Source organism: Lacerta agilis, chromosome 17 (genome assembly GCF_009819535.1).
Source record: "Lacerta agilis isolate rLacAgi1 chromosome 17, rLacAgi1.pri, whole genome shotgun sequence".
In the NCBI taxonomy this organism is placed as follows: domain Eukaryota; kingdom Metazoa; phylum Chordata; class Lepidosauria; order Squamata; family Lacertidae; genus Lacerta; species Lacerta agilis.
This window is the reverse complement of record NC_046328.1, coordinates 20,432,523-20,449,210: the sequence shown is the minus strand read 5'-3', so window position 1 is coordinate 20,449,210 and position 16,688 is coordinate 20,432,523. Positions and strand designations below refer to the sequence as shown.

At 45.2% G+C, this 16,688-nt stretch overlaps 2 pseudogenes; both read right to left on the bottom strand.

Moving 5' to 3' along the window:
- Positions 1–3,986: 3,986 nt before the first annotated feature.
- Positions 3,987–4,132, bottom strand: LOC117039323 (annotated as a pseudogene).
- Positions 4,133–14,009: 9,877 nt separating this feature from the next.
- On the bottom strand, positions 14,010–15,116 carry LOC117039095 (annotated as a pseudogene).
- Between the last annotated feature and the right edge of the window lie 1,572 nt (positions 15,117–16,688).

The following is a 16,688-nucleotide window of genomic DNA, read 5'->3' as shown; positions in this document are numbered from 1 at the left end:
TGGTGCCTTCCAGATGTTGATAGATATCTCCCATCATCCCTGACTGTTGACCATGCTTGCTGGGACTGGTGGGAGGTGGAGTCCAACAACATCAGCATAGTGATTGGAAGACCATTTTACTCCAGGATGTGAAGCACAATACAGTATGACACTCCACCCAAACTAGCAGCTGGATCTTATTTCAACAGTGATGATAGGACGACATTTTCCACCCATGTTGGAGGGCAGCGGGTTAGCTTAGGAGGTGCGGAGCAGGGTAGCTTAAGAGAAAAGGGAGAATGGGTATCTAATGGTAGAACTAGCCCTGTAGAAGGCATCTCTCAATGTCACAAGGAATACAGGAAGCTGCTTTTTACTATCCAGCAGGGCTACCCTTACGTTTGTGTACATCTGATAGCTTGTCTTTCTATTGACGGCTATCATATGCGGGAAAACGTGGTACACAGTTAAGATCAAATCTTTCATGTCTGAACGACTGGTTTGGATTAGCTCTTCAAAGGGAGCCTCTTTTTCTTCACACTTCTGCTAATAATTCAGTTCTGTAACGTAGGAAGCTGTGAATTTGGAAGCAGTGAAAAATCAGAACCTGCTCCAATGTGTTTTCTTCTGTCACCTTATAGTAAGCCTTGGTGAATCCACTGGAAAGTAGATCTCAAAGGCTAAAACCCTATGCACCACCTACCTTGGAATAACCAGCCTCATTGACCTAAGGAGAACTAACTGCCAAGTAGTTGTGTGTAGGATTTCGCTTTGAAAGGCTTACTGCAGCCTTTACCAATGTGGGGCCTTCCAAGTGTTTTGTACTACAACTCCCATCAGCCTCAGCTGGCTTCGTTGAATCCCATCTCCAGTTTATGCATTCTTATACACATTGTTTTTAGTGGAGAACTGCATTGCAAATTCAGAGATGTGTGGATTTCAAAGGATGGCTGTGTTTCCTAGAATCATACAATTGTAGAGTTGGAAGAGATCCCAAGGGTGATCTAGTTTAACCTCTTGCAATGCAGGAATTGCTGCTAAAGAATTCCTGACAGATGACCATCCAACCTCTGTTTTAAAACCTCCAATGAGGCAGAATCCAACACCTTTCAGGGTAGTCTGTTCCACTCTCAAACAGTTCTTTCTATCAGAATGTTCTTCCTAATGTTTTGTCAGAATCTCCTTTCTTGCAAGTTCAGGTCCTACTCTCTGGAGCAGCAGAAAACAAGCTTGCTCCAGCTTCCATGTGGTAGTCCTTTGGATATGTGGCTATCATATTGCATCTCTGTCTTCTCTTCTCCAGGCTGAACATGCCCAATTCCTTCAACTGTTCTTCATAAGGCTTGGTTTCCCAAACCCTTGATCATCTTGGTCACTCAACTCTGCACACGTTTCGACTCATCAATATCCTTCTTAGAACAGTGGTGCTTAGTACTGGACACAGGACTCTGGGCAGGTTCTAAGCAAGGCAGACTAGAGTAGTACCATTACTTCCCTTGATTGAGACACTATACTTTTTTTGATGTAGCCTAGAATTGCATTAGCTTTTTTTGCTGAAGCATCACACTGTTGACTCATGTTGAAGTTATGGTCTACTAAGACACACACACACCCCAGATCCTTTTCACATCTACTGCTGCCAAGCCACAGGTCTTGTTTTTGAAAGTACAAATTTTGAAAGTTCACCTTTAGAAGCAAACTGAACCAAATTTAGAGGTTCATGAAGTGTGCATGCACACGAAAGCTCATACCAAGAACAAACTCAGTTGGTCTCTAAGGTGCTACTGGAAAGAATTTTCTATTTTGTTTCAAATTTAGAGGCACACTGGTTCTCAACATTACGTTGTCAAACTATGACCTTGGAGATGAGGGTTTGCATCCCTGCTCAGCCATGAACCTCACTGGGTTATCTTGTCTCTCAGCCTAACCTATCTCAAAGGGTTCTTGTGATGATAGGTAAAGGTAAATGGTAAAGGACCCCTGAATGGTTAAGTCCAGTCAAGGGCGGCTATGGGGTTGCAGCGCTCATCTTGCTTTCAGGCCGAGGGAGCCAGCGTTTGTCCACAGTCAGCTTTCCGGGTCATGTGGCCAGCATGACTAAACCACTTCCGGCACAATGGAACACCGTGACGGAAACCAGAGCACATGGAAACGCTGTTTACCTTCCTGCCACAGTGGTACCTGTTTATCTACTTGCACTGGCATGCTTTCAAACTACTAGGTTGGCAGGAGTATGTGATGATAGGACAGGAAGGGGAGTACCTCATGCACCATCTTGAGCGGCTAGGGGGAGTGTGGAAAGGTAGTACATAAAATAATGTACTAATTTTTTAAAAAAATGCATTCTTCTCCCATCTCTATTTGCCACAGCAAGTTTGCATTAGAAGGAGTTGCTGTTGAATTGGCACAAAGAGATCCACACTGCGGCTTCCATCACTGCCTTAGTGGTAGCGCAGCAAAACACTCTGGAAATTCACAAGAATTTATTACTGTAACTTGATCAAGTAGCCAAGCAGATGGCAGGCCGTTCTCTTTACTTATGGCACTTCTCCGCCATAGGAAGGCTGCCCGTGGCCCTACAGTTAGAAAATTTAAAGGGGGGGGTGGAATGTAAGCAGCTGCCAAAGTTGGAACTTACCGGACAATCCAATAAGATGCATTTCCAATCAGAAGGAGCAAGAGTTGAGGTTGCGCTCTCTCTCTCTCTCGCTCTCTCTCTCTCTTTTAATCTGTTTTTCATATGTGCAACAACCACTTGTTGACGGGGTGTTGAGAAAAACGAATCGGCTGGAGCCGAAGGGTAAAGTTCGAAAGTTCATTCAGGGTGCAGTGTCTTTCCCAGCTGATGTCTCTGGAGGAGATCAGACCCGTCAGCACAAGAAAACCGAGGATGTTATTTATCTCGGGGGCGGGGGGGCAGGGGTGACATTTTTCAATTAAAATATTTGGGGATGAACTGCAATGGAAACTTTTTTAAAAGGGGGGGGAGGACGGAGGGTTTGATGGAAAGGAACAGAAAGGAAGGGCAAGGGCGGGGGGCGATTTCCCTAGATTTATTATTTTATCAGGCCAGTATCATTTTTCGGGTGTACAAAAAGAATCATTCACACCAGGAGGGCATTCAGGACAACAACTTTGTGTTCCCCCACCCCCCAGCAAATAGATCACAAATCACATAATAGTTTATTTTGCAATGGATTCCAGTTGCTGAGATGGTCAGGTGTGTTGTAGCTTCACTGCCCTGCTGGGGGCTTCTCCATAGCATCTGGTGGGCCACCATTGGATAAGTTCCAAACCACAGTAACAATTTGGGGGGGAAGTGTGCAGATTTTGAAGCATTGCTCTTTGTTTGTTTGTTTGTTTGTTTGGGGGAGAGAATTCTGATGTTTAACACCTGCATTCCTCACACAAGCAACTTCTGCTTAATCTGCTTCCTATTGTTTATGTTACAATGTTGCAAGTGGCTTTGGCCCTGATTATTGCACTCCATGTGGAAACCGGAATCCTGCCTCACGGCTTACTCATTTCTCCATCAGTCAGTCATGATGTCGGGGGAGAGGCAGAAAAAGGTAACTAAGTGATAAATTCCAGAAGGCTGAACAAACTCTGTAATAACACACACACACAAACCGGCTGGGGCCCTCTTAGCAAACATCAATCCCGATCCTGCAATCATTTAAACATCCTTCCCTTTAAGCATATAAATAATGGCCCAGGAGAGGGTCGCATGCAGGCTAACTGCACTGGACGATCTCAATAAATTAGTGACCTGGGCAAATGGCAAGAAGTGGAAATTCATCAAGGACAAACGTAAAAGGTTGCACAAGGGCAAGAAGAAGCCAAATTCAAAACAGGAAGCAGGAGAGCCCACTCACCCACTTCCTTGCACAACTCCCTTACAAGGTAGGCAAAACTATTCCATTACTCTCGGGTGTCTCACAACTATCTGCTAATTGCTGCCACTCCCACCTCTCTTATCACAGCCCCCAGATCAGAGGGAATTCTGGGACATTCAATGAAAAAAGAAAGCCACAAATTATGCAGTTGAGTTTCCTGCATTTGGAAGAGGCAGCATTGCCAGAGTACAATGGGTGAGCCTCACCCTGGGAAAACTTTCTTCATGATCTTAGTATTTCCCCTGCCGAGTAACTTTGAAGATTGAGTCTTGGATACAAACTATTGGAAATAAATACATCATCTGGAGAGTGTGGGTGTTTTGTATACTATTTTTTAAATGTGTTTTATAATATTCTCTCGCCTGTGTAATTTTAAGATGGTTTATTTGTGTTCTTTTATACAAACTTACATGGATTGGTTTTTTTAAAAAAAAAATTATTGATGTTATTGTTTCTCATTGTTTCTAATATATCATTTTTAAAATGCTTAATTGTTCACTTTATCTGTGGTGAGCCATGTTGGACACAATTTTGTGGTAAGGTGGCATACAAATAAACAGGTGAAGCTGGTATTAATGATGAAAAACTGGGACTCCAAGATGACATCCAGTTTGCTTCTCACCAAGTTGCTTCTCACTTTATGATGGGAACAGAGCCAGCCTCCAGCTCGATGTCTCTCCCAGAGATCAGAACAGCCTGATCTTCTGTCTCAACCCCAAAACACTAGCCAGTCCCAGTCCTGAGCAGGCAGATCAGTCAGAGTGCAAGTGGAGGTAGCAAAGGAAGGAGTGGAAGAAAAGATGGGATGGAAATGAGATTGCATGGCTGAGAATCCAACTAAGTGTATAACCAGTGGGGGGGGGGGTGAGATTGACATGGTAGAGTAGGTAGGTAGGTAGGCAGGCAGGTAGCAAGGTAGGTAGGGAGAGATCACTTGCAGAATCAAGCACCTTAAGTACAAAAGTCAAGGCTGACTTTGACCCAGAAAAAGCTGGGGCTGGTCCAAAAACATTTGCAGCCCAAGCATAGATTTGTTCAGTTGTGTTCAGTTCTGGTTTTGCTTATTTTCTCCTTTTTCCAATCTTAAATCCAGTTCTCCAAATTTCCACATTGTCTGTCTGTCTGTCTTTTTGTTGAAAGTCATCATGAAAATTCATCTGCGTTTTAGTGTGACTTTCTCTTAATATACCATACCAAACCTTCCTTGTAGGGGAGTCATTACACACACACCCCTTGATCATTGGGGTTTCCTTTTCTGAACCTTATCCAACTCTACAATGCCCTTTCAGACCAACCTCCACAGCTTCCAATCGCTCAGAGCATTGTGCTGCGTGTTACAGTATGATCCTCTTTGGAGTCGTTCTAAACTGGAAGATGCCCTATAAGCTAAAAAAGAAAAGAAAAAATGCACACAGCCATCACCTCACAAACACCCTGCACAGATAAACCAATAGAAAGCAAAGCCTCTTTCATAGACGTATTTACAGGGGTCTTCATTCTTCTGCAGTGATGCTGTCCCAAGAGATTCTGAAGCTGGCATGGCTTCCCAAATGGGATTAAATGCTATGTCGTAAGGAAGTGCATGTTCCCTATATGACAGGGGTAAGCAAACTTTTTCAGCAGGGGGCCAGTCCACTGTCCCTCAGACCTTGTGGGGGGGCAGACTATATTTGGGGGGAAAATAATGAACGAATTCCTATGCCCCACAAATAACGCAGAGATGCATTTTAAATAAAAGGACACATTCTACTCATGTAAAAACACGCTGATTCCCGAACCGTCCAGGGGCCAGATTTAGAAGGCAATTGGGCCGGATACGGCCCCCGGGCCTTAGTTTGCCTACCCATGCTATAGGAACACAATTGGCCACACCTTTTTGTAAAACCATTGCTGCACACACACAGATAAATATATTGATACATTCTCAGGTGCTTGGCGGTGCAATGGACTGAGCACACCCCTGTCCTACTGCCCCTGTTTCACTAACACAACTGCTCACATGCGCCTTCTCTTCCCCTCGTGGTCTGTTTGTGTGTAAATAGATACAGTTGCACTGAAGTCCATAGACAGGATCTTGACTCAAAGGGACAAGGCTTGCTTTCATACACTGATTGAGTTCATCCGGCGGACAGCCTCCCTATAAACCGCTAGGAGCAAATAAAATAAGAATATACCAAGGGGGGTGTGTGAGAGAGAGACGGAAACCAACCACAACCAAGTCAATCTCAGCCAAAATTATGTGAACCTTTTTTTTTTTAAGACACACACACACACACACGTAGGCTCGCACAATAATGTTGTCCATTGCCATCATAAAACCAGAGAGACACTTATATGGAGGTGAAAGGCTAAAGGAGGCCCCCCGTTTTAATAAGAGAGAAGCATTTCTGTTATTAATTACATGTTATCCATTGAACATTTGCTGCACTTATTGCAGATAGAGTTACATCTCTATTTTATTAGAAAGCCTTTCAGATCAAGTAGAGGGATTTGGGGGGGGGTTGAAACAGGGAGAGAGACAGGGGGGAGTACAGCTTTAGATTTCATGGGAAGATGCTGTCACTCAGAATGGGGTAACAATGGTCCTCACTACTCTGTGACTTTATTTTCAGGAGGAAGCGAAACCACTTCTCTCTCTCTCTCTCTCTCTCTCTCTCATTGTACCACTCACCATTCTCTTTACTTTGGTTTTAAATAAGCCAACATAGGAGCCAACTCCTAGGGGCCAAGGGGTCTTCAGCCCACCCAGTAAAATATTTGAGGGGGCTGCTCCCCCCCTCCAAGTTGATGGGCATTGCCATTCAAATGATGTGCCATTCAAATCATGTGATTGATTATGCAGGGTGGAGCTTACCTGACCCACCCACCACCAATATTTTAAGCCAGTACAGTGGTCCCTTGGTTCTCAAACTTAATCTGTTCCGGAAGCTCGTTCCAAAACCAAAGCGTTCCAAACCCAAGGCACGCTTTCCAACAGAAAGTAATACAAAACAGATTCATCCGTTCCAGACTTTTAAAAACAATCCCTAAAACAGCAATTTAACATGAATTATACTATCTAACAAGACCACTGATCTATAAAATGAAAGCAATAAACAATGTACTGCAGTCACACAATCAATCAGTAGCTGAACTGGGTTCCACACAGTCACAAAAACAAAAGAAAGAGCCACAAAAACAAAAATGAAAAATAAATAGCAAAAACAGACAGACCTCAGCGTAACACTCAAAACGGGGCACATTCAACTTCCGAAGAAAGTTTGCAAACTAGAACACTTACTTCCGGGTTTGTAGTGTTTGGGTTCCAAGTAGTTTGAGTACCAAGGCGTTTGAGAACCAAGGTACAACTATACTCCCAATCACAGACCATGCATCAAGGGAGAAGCCACCTTTTTACCAGTTTTGGTTGGTAAGACAGCTACAACCATTCCTGGATAGGGTAGCTTGACCACAATTGTCCACGCATTGGTAACTTCAGTCTGATTATTGCAATGCACTCTTATGTGAGGCTGCAGTTGGTGCTGAACATAGGTGGTGAGATTCCCTGTAGGGGCAGGATTTGCACTGTCTACCCATCTGCTACCAAGCCAAATTCAAGGTGTTGGTAATAACATATAAGGTCCTGTACAGCTCAGGACCTGGTTATCTGAGAGTCCACCTTATCCCAATGTCCCAAAGAATATGACTAAACTATTTAAGTGTGCAACAACAGCTGCCAGAATCCTTTACGTGCAGAATTGGAAGGAGGAAAAAGTCCCAACCAAAGAGGAATAGATTGCAAAACGAATGGACTATGTGGAACTGGTGAAGTTGAAAGCAAGAGTCCAGGGGTGGCATGCTTTGTTTGTTTTGTAATACATTTTATTAAGGTTTATAGAGGAAAAATTGACAGCAGGAGTGAGAGACCAAAGTGACTGAGTTTTTTATTGTTTTTCAATTGAAGAATGGAAACCCCTTTTTTGGAAGATTTGAGAAAGAATTATAATCAAATGAAATTGCAGGCAGGATTTGAATTACGAGCAGCAGACTGAGAATGAAAATAAATGTAGAAGAGGAAATATTTATTAGATATAGTTTGACATACAATGCAGGTAGGAATAAAAACACAACGGAGGGAAGTGTGGGAAGTCACCTTGTTCATTTTGCAAGAGAAACATAGATTCAATTCGAAGTTAATGTGCTTACGTTTTCAAAATTGAATAGATGAAGAAGAAGAAGAAGAAGAAGAAGAAGAAGAAGAAGAAGAAGAAGGAGAAGGAGATATAGATATAGATATGATGCTTTTGAATTATGGTGCTGGAGGAGACTCTTGAGAGTCCCATGGACTGCAAGAAGATCAAACCTATCCATTCTCAAAGAAATCAGCCCTGAGTGCTCACTAGAAGGACAGATCCTGAAGTTGAGGCTCCAGTACTTTGGCCACCTCATGAGAAGAGAAGACTCCCTAGAAAAGACCCTGATGTTGGGAAAGATGGAGGGCACAAGGAGAAGGGGACGACAGAGGATGAGATGGTTGGACAGTGTTCTCGAAGCTACTAACATGAGTTTGGCCAAACTGCGAGAGGCAGTGAAGGATAGGCGTGCCTGGCGTGCTCTGGTTCATGGGGTCACGAAGAGTCGGACACGACTGAACGACTGAACAACAACAATATGAGAGTCCACTTTATTCCTTATATACATAGTAGATCCCTGCAATCTATAAGGAATTTTCTCCAGCAGGGTCCAACCATCTCAGAAGCCCACTCCACAGTTACCTTGCAACAGGGCTTTTAGTCTCTCTCTCTCTCTTTCTCTCTCCTCTGTGCTTCATTAATGTTGGCACGTCGTGATTCTTTCATCAAATCTTGGGTGTGTGTGTGTATATATCTCAACATTGTTTCATGCATAGTTGACGCTTCCAAATGCTTTCCCTTTTCTGTATCTTTTTTCAAAACCATCTTCAGTTGTATTCCCCCCCCTCCCTTAAAACACACACATCCTTTCCATATGTCAAAACATTGCGCATATATATATATATATATATATATATATATATAATCTTCTTGATGAAGGGAAGGAGCCAACATTGTCTAATCACCCTCCGGGCCATCTTGAGCAAATTGAGTTTGTCTAAAACTCACCCAGCCTTTAAAGGTTTAATACAAAATGATTGTCTTAATGCAACCACACGCCTAGATGGAGCAGGATGGAAATGGATACTCTCCCTTTCAAGGCCCTGTTGATGTTACGTGAAGGAGAACAACAGTTGTTATGATCCAGAAACTCTGACTGAACCCAATTAATCAATGCTGAGTTGATTTGAATCATGTGGCATGCTTGGTCACCTCTCTGATATTCTATCCTCGTGCCTCCTCAGACTGAGCCTTGATTGATGTCAACTGAATGCCCCATTTTACTCTTTAAGTCAAGTTGGATGGGGCAACAAATTAGATCAAAAGTTGGATTCCGGCAAAAGGAGGATCGTTTTCACAGCAGGGGCCTGCTGAATTAGTGCAAGGTGGTTTGAATATTTAATGTTTTGGGGTGCTTCAGAAACGCTTGCAAGTTGTATGGGGCTTGGGTGGGTGTGTAGATCATCAGAGTTGTGCTACACTCACCAAATCCCCACCAACCATGTACAGTAGTACCTCAGTTTACGAACTTAATCCGTTCCGGAAGTCTGTTCTTAAACCGAAACCATTCTTAAACCAAGGCGCGCTTTCCCTAATGAGGCCTCCCGCCGCTGGTGCCCTTCCACTGTTCAGCTTCTGTTCTTAGACCGAGGTAAAGTTTGCAAACCGGGACACTACTTCCGGTTTTGCGGAGTTTGTAAACCAAATTGTTCGTAAACAGGGCGGCTCTTAAACTGAGGCACCACTGTAAATGAAAAGGGCCAAAAGTGGGAATGCAATGGCAAAGGCAGTCCATATGATTGCAGGACAAGTTTCAGCTCAAAATTGGAAGGTGAATGCTTCTTTTGACAGTGGGGGCATGGTACGAGATCTTGAACACTATGCTCATGGAAAAACCATCTAAGCAACTTAGGGCTGTGGGGCTCATCTCACTTTACAAGCTGAGGAAACCGGTGTTTTGTCCACAGACAGTTTTTCCGGGTCATGTGGCCAGCATGACTAAGCCGCTTCTGGCAAAACCAGAGCAGTGCACAGAAATGCCGTTTACCTTCCTGCCAGAGCTGTACCTATTTATCTACTTGCACTGGCGTGCTTTCGAACTGCTAGGTTGGCAGGAGCTGGGACCAAGCAACGGGAGCTCACCCCGTCGCGGGGATTCGAACCGCCGACCTTCCGATTGGCAAGCCCGAGGGTCAGTGTTTTAGACCACAGCACCAAACTTAAAGCACTAAAAAATATTCCAATGATAACTTTGAGGAAACATGGTATATTTTTATTCAGCACATCAGAATCACCATGACAAGGTATTATCTCGAGTAATCTGTTGAGACAATGTGCATAACATTACCTAAAAGCTTCAACGGACATCTCCACATGATTTGTTTAAATACCTCTATGTTTATAATACATACACATGAGATGAATGAGGAAGTGGGAATAGGGGGTTCTTTTGAGTTAGATAATTTATCTGAATTTACTACTGAAAATGCATAAAGACTATGAAAACGATGGAGACAGAGATGGGCTGAGAGATTGCAGTTGAAGGTCCCTCTTGGAGATCCCTCATCTTAAAACCTAAGTCTGGCAGGCTGTTCCACCAGTGGGAAAGAAGGCTGCATCACTTCTGGAACATAGGAAGCTGCCTAATACAATAAGTCTGCAACTTATAGGGGGGTTACATTCCAGTGATCATGCCTGAAATCAAAATTGTGTATAGTCAAAGCACATTGGGTTTGATAGTGGGTGGGATTGCTAACCATTTTTCCAGGAACCCTGCTCCCTTTCCACCCTATTTTTTTTTAAAAAAACATGTAAAGCTGAATGCACACAAGTTAAATGTGTAAAAACAAAATAAAAACAAAAAAATCCTTCCAGTAGCACCTTTGTTGTTGTTCAGTTGTTCAGTCGTGTCCGACTCTTCGTGACCCCATGGACCAGGGCACGCCAGGCACGCCTATCCTTCACTGCCTCCCGCAGTTTGGCCAAACACATGTTAGTAGCACCTTAGAGACCAACTAAGTTTGTTCTTGGTATGATCTTTCGTGTGCATGCACACTTCTTCAGATATTCAGATATGGGCACAAGAAAGCTTATACCAAGAACAAACTTAGTTGGTCTCTAAGGTGCTACAGGAAGGATTTTATTTATTTTTTATTTTGTTTTGACTATGGCAGACCAACACAGCTACCTACCTGTAAGTTAAATGTGTGTAAGTTGTGGGCTTCCTGTATTGAGTCACATTGCCGGTTATACTAGCTCAGCATTGTCTACATTAAGTGACTCTCCATGGTTTCAGACAGGTGTTTCTCCCAGCCCTAACCTAGAGATGCTGGAAGCTGAAGCCGGAACCTTCTACATGAAAACCTTTTCTCTTGCATTTGCAGTGTGTGCTGGTAAGAGCTCCTCGACCCACCAACGGCCCTGCATTTGGGGTCATTTAGGGAACAGTGTGTCCCCCCCCTCCGTTAAATTGAGGGATGTGGAGCATGACTAGATGACCCCAGCCTCTCCACAGAGCGAGAACCCTGACTTTCACGTGCAGCCTGCGAAAGATCGCTGTGTTGTGGTTTCATCTCCCCCCCCAAAAAAAAAAAAAAACTTACAGGGAAGTCTCAGGCCTCCCTCAACGGCGACGGCTCCCTTCGTCCTATATGAGGCAACGTGAATGACTCGAAGGGGAGGGAGGGGAAAGTCTTGGAGGCTTTTTGCCCCCTCGCTGAACCGGATTAAAAATTATTTGTGTAACTGTTCAAATCAAGCTAATGAAAAATAATCTTGACAGAAATCGAGTTCTCGGTGGATTTCCCCTGCAGACTCTTGGAGAGCTCTTAAAACGAGAAGGGAGGCACGGAAATGAGCTGGAACAAGCCGTCGGCTTAATGGAACGAGAGGAAAGGGCCAAGGCGCGCGAGGGGTCGCGCGGGGAAGGGTGGGGAAAGGAGTCATCAGTTTGGGGGCAAGAAGGGAAGGAAGGTAGGAAGGAAATAAGATTGTGAATAGGAAAGAGGAGCGGAAGGTGAATAAGCATAGCTGTCAACTTTTCCCTTTTCTTGCGAGGAATCCTACTCGGAATAAGGGAATTTCCCTTAAAAAGGGGGGGGGGGAGTTGACAGCTATGTGAGTAAGATGGAAGAACGAAGTAGTTTCTGCTTAGAAAAAAGTAGAAGGAAAGAATAAGTTGCAACCCGAACTTAAAAATGGAAAGCATAATGCTGGTGGTCAACAAAAGAGGTTTAAAGACTCTCAAGGCAAATCTTTAAAAATGTAGGATAAACACCAACAATTGGGAAACACTGGCCTGCGAGCGCTCCAATTGGAGAACAGCCTTTACCAAAAGTGTCATGAACTTTGAAGCCACTCAACTCAGGACAAAAGGGAGAAACGTGCTAAGAGGAAGACACGTTTGGCAAATCCTCACCATGATTAGCTCCCACTGGGAAACCTATGTCCCCACTGTGAAAGGACATGTAGATCCAGAATTGGCCTTCACAGTCACTTACCTCTGGCAAAACACTCCATCAGCTTCCGGGAACACCCCACCTCCTCCTCCTCATTTACATCAAAGACTTCTGTCGAATCCTGTGAATCATGCTCAGTTTAAGCGAATAAATCTCCCCGGTTTTGAATTGCAGCCGCCAAGTGAAACTCACCAGGTATCACAGCCAACGCTCCCCGTGCTTCCCCCCCCCCACACACACACACAATGAAGGATGATGACAACTCTTTTGGGAGGTAGTAAATCCGGAGCAAGAAAAGGGGGGCTTTCTGTGGAATCGGAGCAGGGCTGGGAAGGTTTGTCCAGAGCGGCCGTTTGAGGAGGGACAATGTTATTAAGTAGGTGCTAATGGAAAGGGTCATTGTTACAACCTTGTTAGGGTGTTTGAATGGGATCTTGAAGATCGGGGTTCGAATTCCCTGCTGACCACGGGGCTCGCTATGAGGCTTTGGGCCAATCCTTATCGCTTTGAGCCCAACCTCTTGTGCATTTTAAATGGAAGGGATGGGGAATCCTGAACAGTTGAGCTTCTTGGAGAAAAGGTGGGGGGGTATAAATGTTAATGCATATAATAATGATGAAGAAGATGATAGCAGGGATTGTAATCCTCACTCTTTGTTGTTGTTCAGTCGTTCAGTCGTGTCCGACTCTTCGTGACCCCATGGACCAGAGCACGCCAGGCACCCCTATCCTCCACTGCCTCCCGCAGTTTGGCCAAACTCATGCCAGTCACCTATTAGACCAGGAAAAAGGGAACCTGTGACCCTCCAGAGGATATTGGAGACTCCAGCTCCCATGATTCTTGAGCATTGGCCATGCTGACTGGGGCTGATGGAGCAGGAGTCCGACAACATCTGGAGGGCCACAGGTTCCCAATCCTTGATAACAGATTTATCAGGGTGGTTCTTGGCCTGTGTTGCTTTCAACAACAAGTTGGGGGGGGGAACAAGACACCACTGGACATACGACAAATGACAATTCAGAATCTAATGTCAGCTGTTAGGTCAATGTCAAATAAATTCAAAAGAGGTCAACTGGTACCATTGGACACAGTGGAGGCTGATTTATTAGAGTAAACTGGGCACTGTCCCATCAACTTTAGTCAGTATGCAGACAGCCACCCCCCACCCCCCACCCCAACTGCCTGTTTTCTTACTGACATTCATTCCAGAGGGTGGAAGTGCCTGTCAGCTGAATGTTGGAAGATTCAGGAGACGTAAAGTAAAAGAAAGCACTTCTGAATTAGAACCAATGAATTAAAAAAAAAACAACCACCACCAGTTCATCGAGATTGTTTCAGTGCTTTAGAAATCAACAAGCACAGAAAAGCTGCAACTCAGTCTGTGATAGCCCAGCTAGGCAGAACTCTACACACCTTTCCAGTGTTTAATCTAGCCCTGCAGCTCTTAAAACACAGACCCACAGCTGTCTTGTTCTCTTCCCACCAGTTTTTGTTTTGTTCGTTTTGTTTTGCTTTGCAACAGTAAAAAGAAAAAAAGAAAAAACAGCTGAAACAAATCATTTTCGTTATTCCATTGGAAACCAGTACTCCGTTCTTATTCTTGGTCCACAGCTGTCGAACTCTGTCTGATTGGTCGCCACTGGATTCCTGCCTTGATTGGCAGGCTGCTGTGTCATATGTCCACCCCTCCTCCTGAGAGGAGCCAGGTACTCGAACATGGATTGGTTGTGGGTAGGGAGCATGTTTTTGAGATCAGAGGGCATAGGGTCGGACTAGAAGAAGTCGTAATTCAGGGCGTCATCTCTATCTATCCTTTGGGCAGGATCCAGGACCAGCAACTTGTCTATGAGATCCAGAGCATATGGGTCTTTGACGTACGCCTTTAGCCGCTCCTTCACCTTGCGCTTCTGCCCTTTCGGCAGGTCCAGCTTCTCATACAGTTCGTACATATCCATGTTTGGCCACACCTCCAGGGTAATGCATCCACGAAGCTGGCAGATGAGAGTGAGATGGTGCTGTTCTGTGTTTCCCTGCATGATGGGGCTTCGGGTCCACACCTCTGCCATTATGCATCCTGCACCCCAGAGATCAATGGGTGGTCCATAATCTCATTCCCCCAGAAGCAGCTCTGGAGGATGATACCACAAAGTCACCACCCTGTTAGTGTAGCGATTGGGTTGGCTGTTCTTTGCCAGGCTGAAGGCCCGAGCCAGGCCAAAGTCGGCCAGCTTCAGAACACCATCACGGGTTGGCTGCTTTCATGTCCCGATGCAAGATCTTATTACACGGTGGATGTAGCACAGTTCAGCAGCATTTGCATGACTTTCTTGATATCTGAAAGTGTAAACTTGACGTGGGCATTGCTGAGGAGTCCGGCCAGGTCAAATACCAAGTAGATGCTGCCCTTGCAGCAGTTGTACGGAGAGGCTTTGGTCCTGCAGATCTCAATGAGATTCACGTTTTCATGCTTGAGTAGTTGGAGGATTTTGATCTCCCGTGGGGCTATGATAGGGAACCCCTCTTTTTCATTCTCCATCAACTTTTGTGCCTGTTTGACGATGTTTTGCTTTGAACACCTCCCCGAAGGTGCCTTGCCCAATCTTGGCCACCTTCTCGTATTTGGAGACCTCGTCGCAGTAGGGACACTCCACCGCGTCGTACTGATTAGCCATGGCGGAGCCGGCGCCCCATATCTCTTCTGGCTGCCGCCGGCCTCCGTCCGATGGGCGCAGCGGCACCTTTCCGGGAGCGCTTCCGCCAGGTCGAACCATTTCTTTGCAGTTTCCCTCGTCCCGCCGCCACAAATGCCACTTCCGGGACGCGGGGACTCGCGGAGTTCGTGGTTAATATCAAACTGTACGGACCATTGGTCTGACTGGCAGCTTCCTACACTTAGGGTCCTCCTTTGCCACCTCTTAGTCCTGAAACGCCTCGGCCAGAACATTTTCTAGGGAATTGTTGAGTAATGAGAAGGTGCGGTGTGGTGGGTAGGGTAAAATAAGGTATTGCGGCTGGAGTCTTGTACTAGTCCTGTTTTGGACACCTTTCAGCCATGGAGCTCAATGAGTGACCTCAGCCCATTTGCTTTCTTTCAGCCCAACCTACCTCACAGGGTTGTTGTGAGACTAATACGTATCGCGGGAGGAACTCGCCTTGAGTTTCTTGGTGGAAAGGCGAGATATAAATGGTAGCCTAATATATCCAGGGTGGGGGAGCATTCCAGGCTAACAGGAAAGTGTTTTCCCACCCTATAACCACAGGAGATCTCTCTTCACACCTTATGTGAATATCCCCACCTTCAGCCATCATCCAAGACTTTTAAAAGACAAAAATTCTGGAGCGTGCGCGTGCTTCCATTGTAAAAGAAGGCTTTTATCTGTATCCGTTCTCCACCTCTTAACTCCCTTTCCCCGCTCAAGCAGCAAGAATAAATGTAAATACGATCTAATGTGGGGCATGTTCCTTGTTCATTTATAACTCTTCCATCCCTAGCCATTGGGCTGAGACAGGCTTTTGTCCCTATCCGTGGCTGTGACTAGTCCTCATCGCTGGGAAAAACGTTGCCAGATCATGCACTGAGAAAGGCACGACCCAGTCCAAATTAAGCAGCGCTGCGCTTTTGTCGCTTTGCATGGAAAGTTAACTCTTTAGCCAGGCCACCAATATTGGCATATGTCATAAGCTCGCTGTGGTTATGGGATTGGGGTCAAGAGTTTTCTATTAGGGTGGGTTTCATGGTATTGTTGATATTGTTTTACTGGGCAGGTTGATTATTCTCTACACAGTTTTGAAACGGGGCGGGAGGGAAGGAAGAAGGAAGGAATAATAGAATTACAGAGTTGGAAGGGACCCCGAGGGTCATCTAGCCCAAACCTCTGCAATGCAGGAATCCTGGGCGGGCTCGAACCACCAACTTTCTGGTTAACAGCCAAACACACCGAGCCATTGCGCTACTGGAGGGCTTGTGGAAGGAAAGAAAGAAAGAGGTAAGTGGTGTGCTGAGGTTGCTCTGGATGTCTGCAGGAGGAAGTCTAAAACCCTTTTCAAATCCCCTTTCAAGCCCAAATGAGTTTACATCGATTTGGTTTGCTTTCCAGCGTCTCCTCCAAATCACATTTGTTGATTTCCACCCCCCCCCCCTCACGGTTTCAGCTCGACCCCCTCCTTTCCACACACACAGACTGCCCGCGTCTGCACAGCCAGCTCGCCTGCGTATCGTCACTCATCGACGGCGCTGCTTTCCA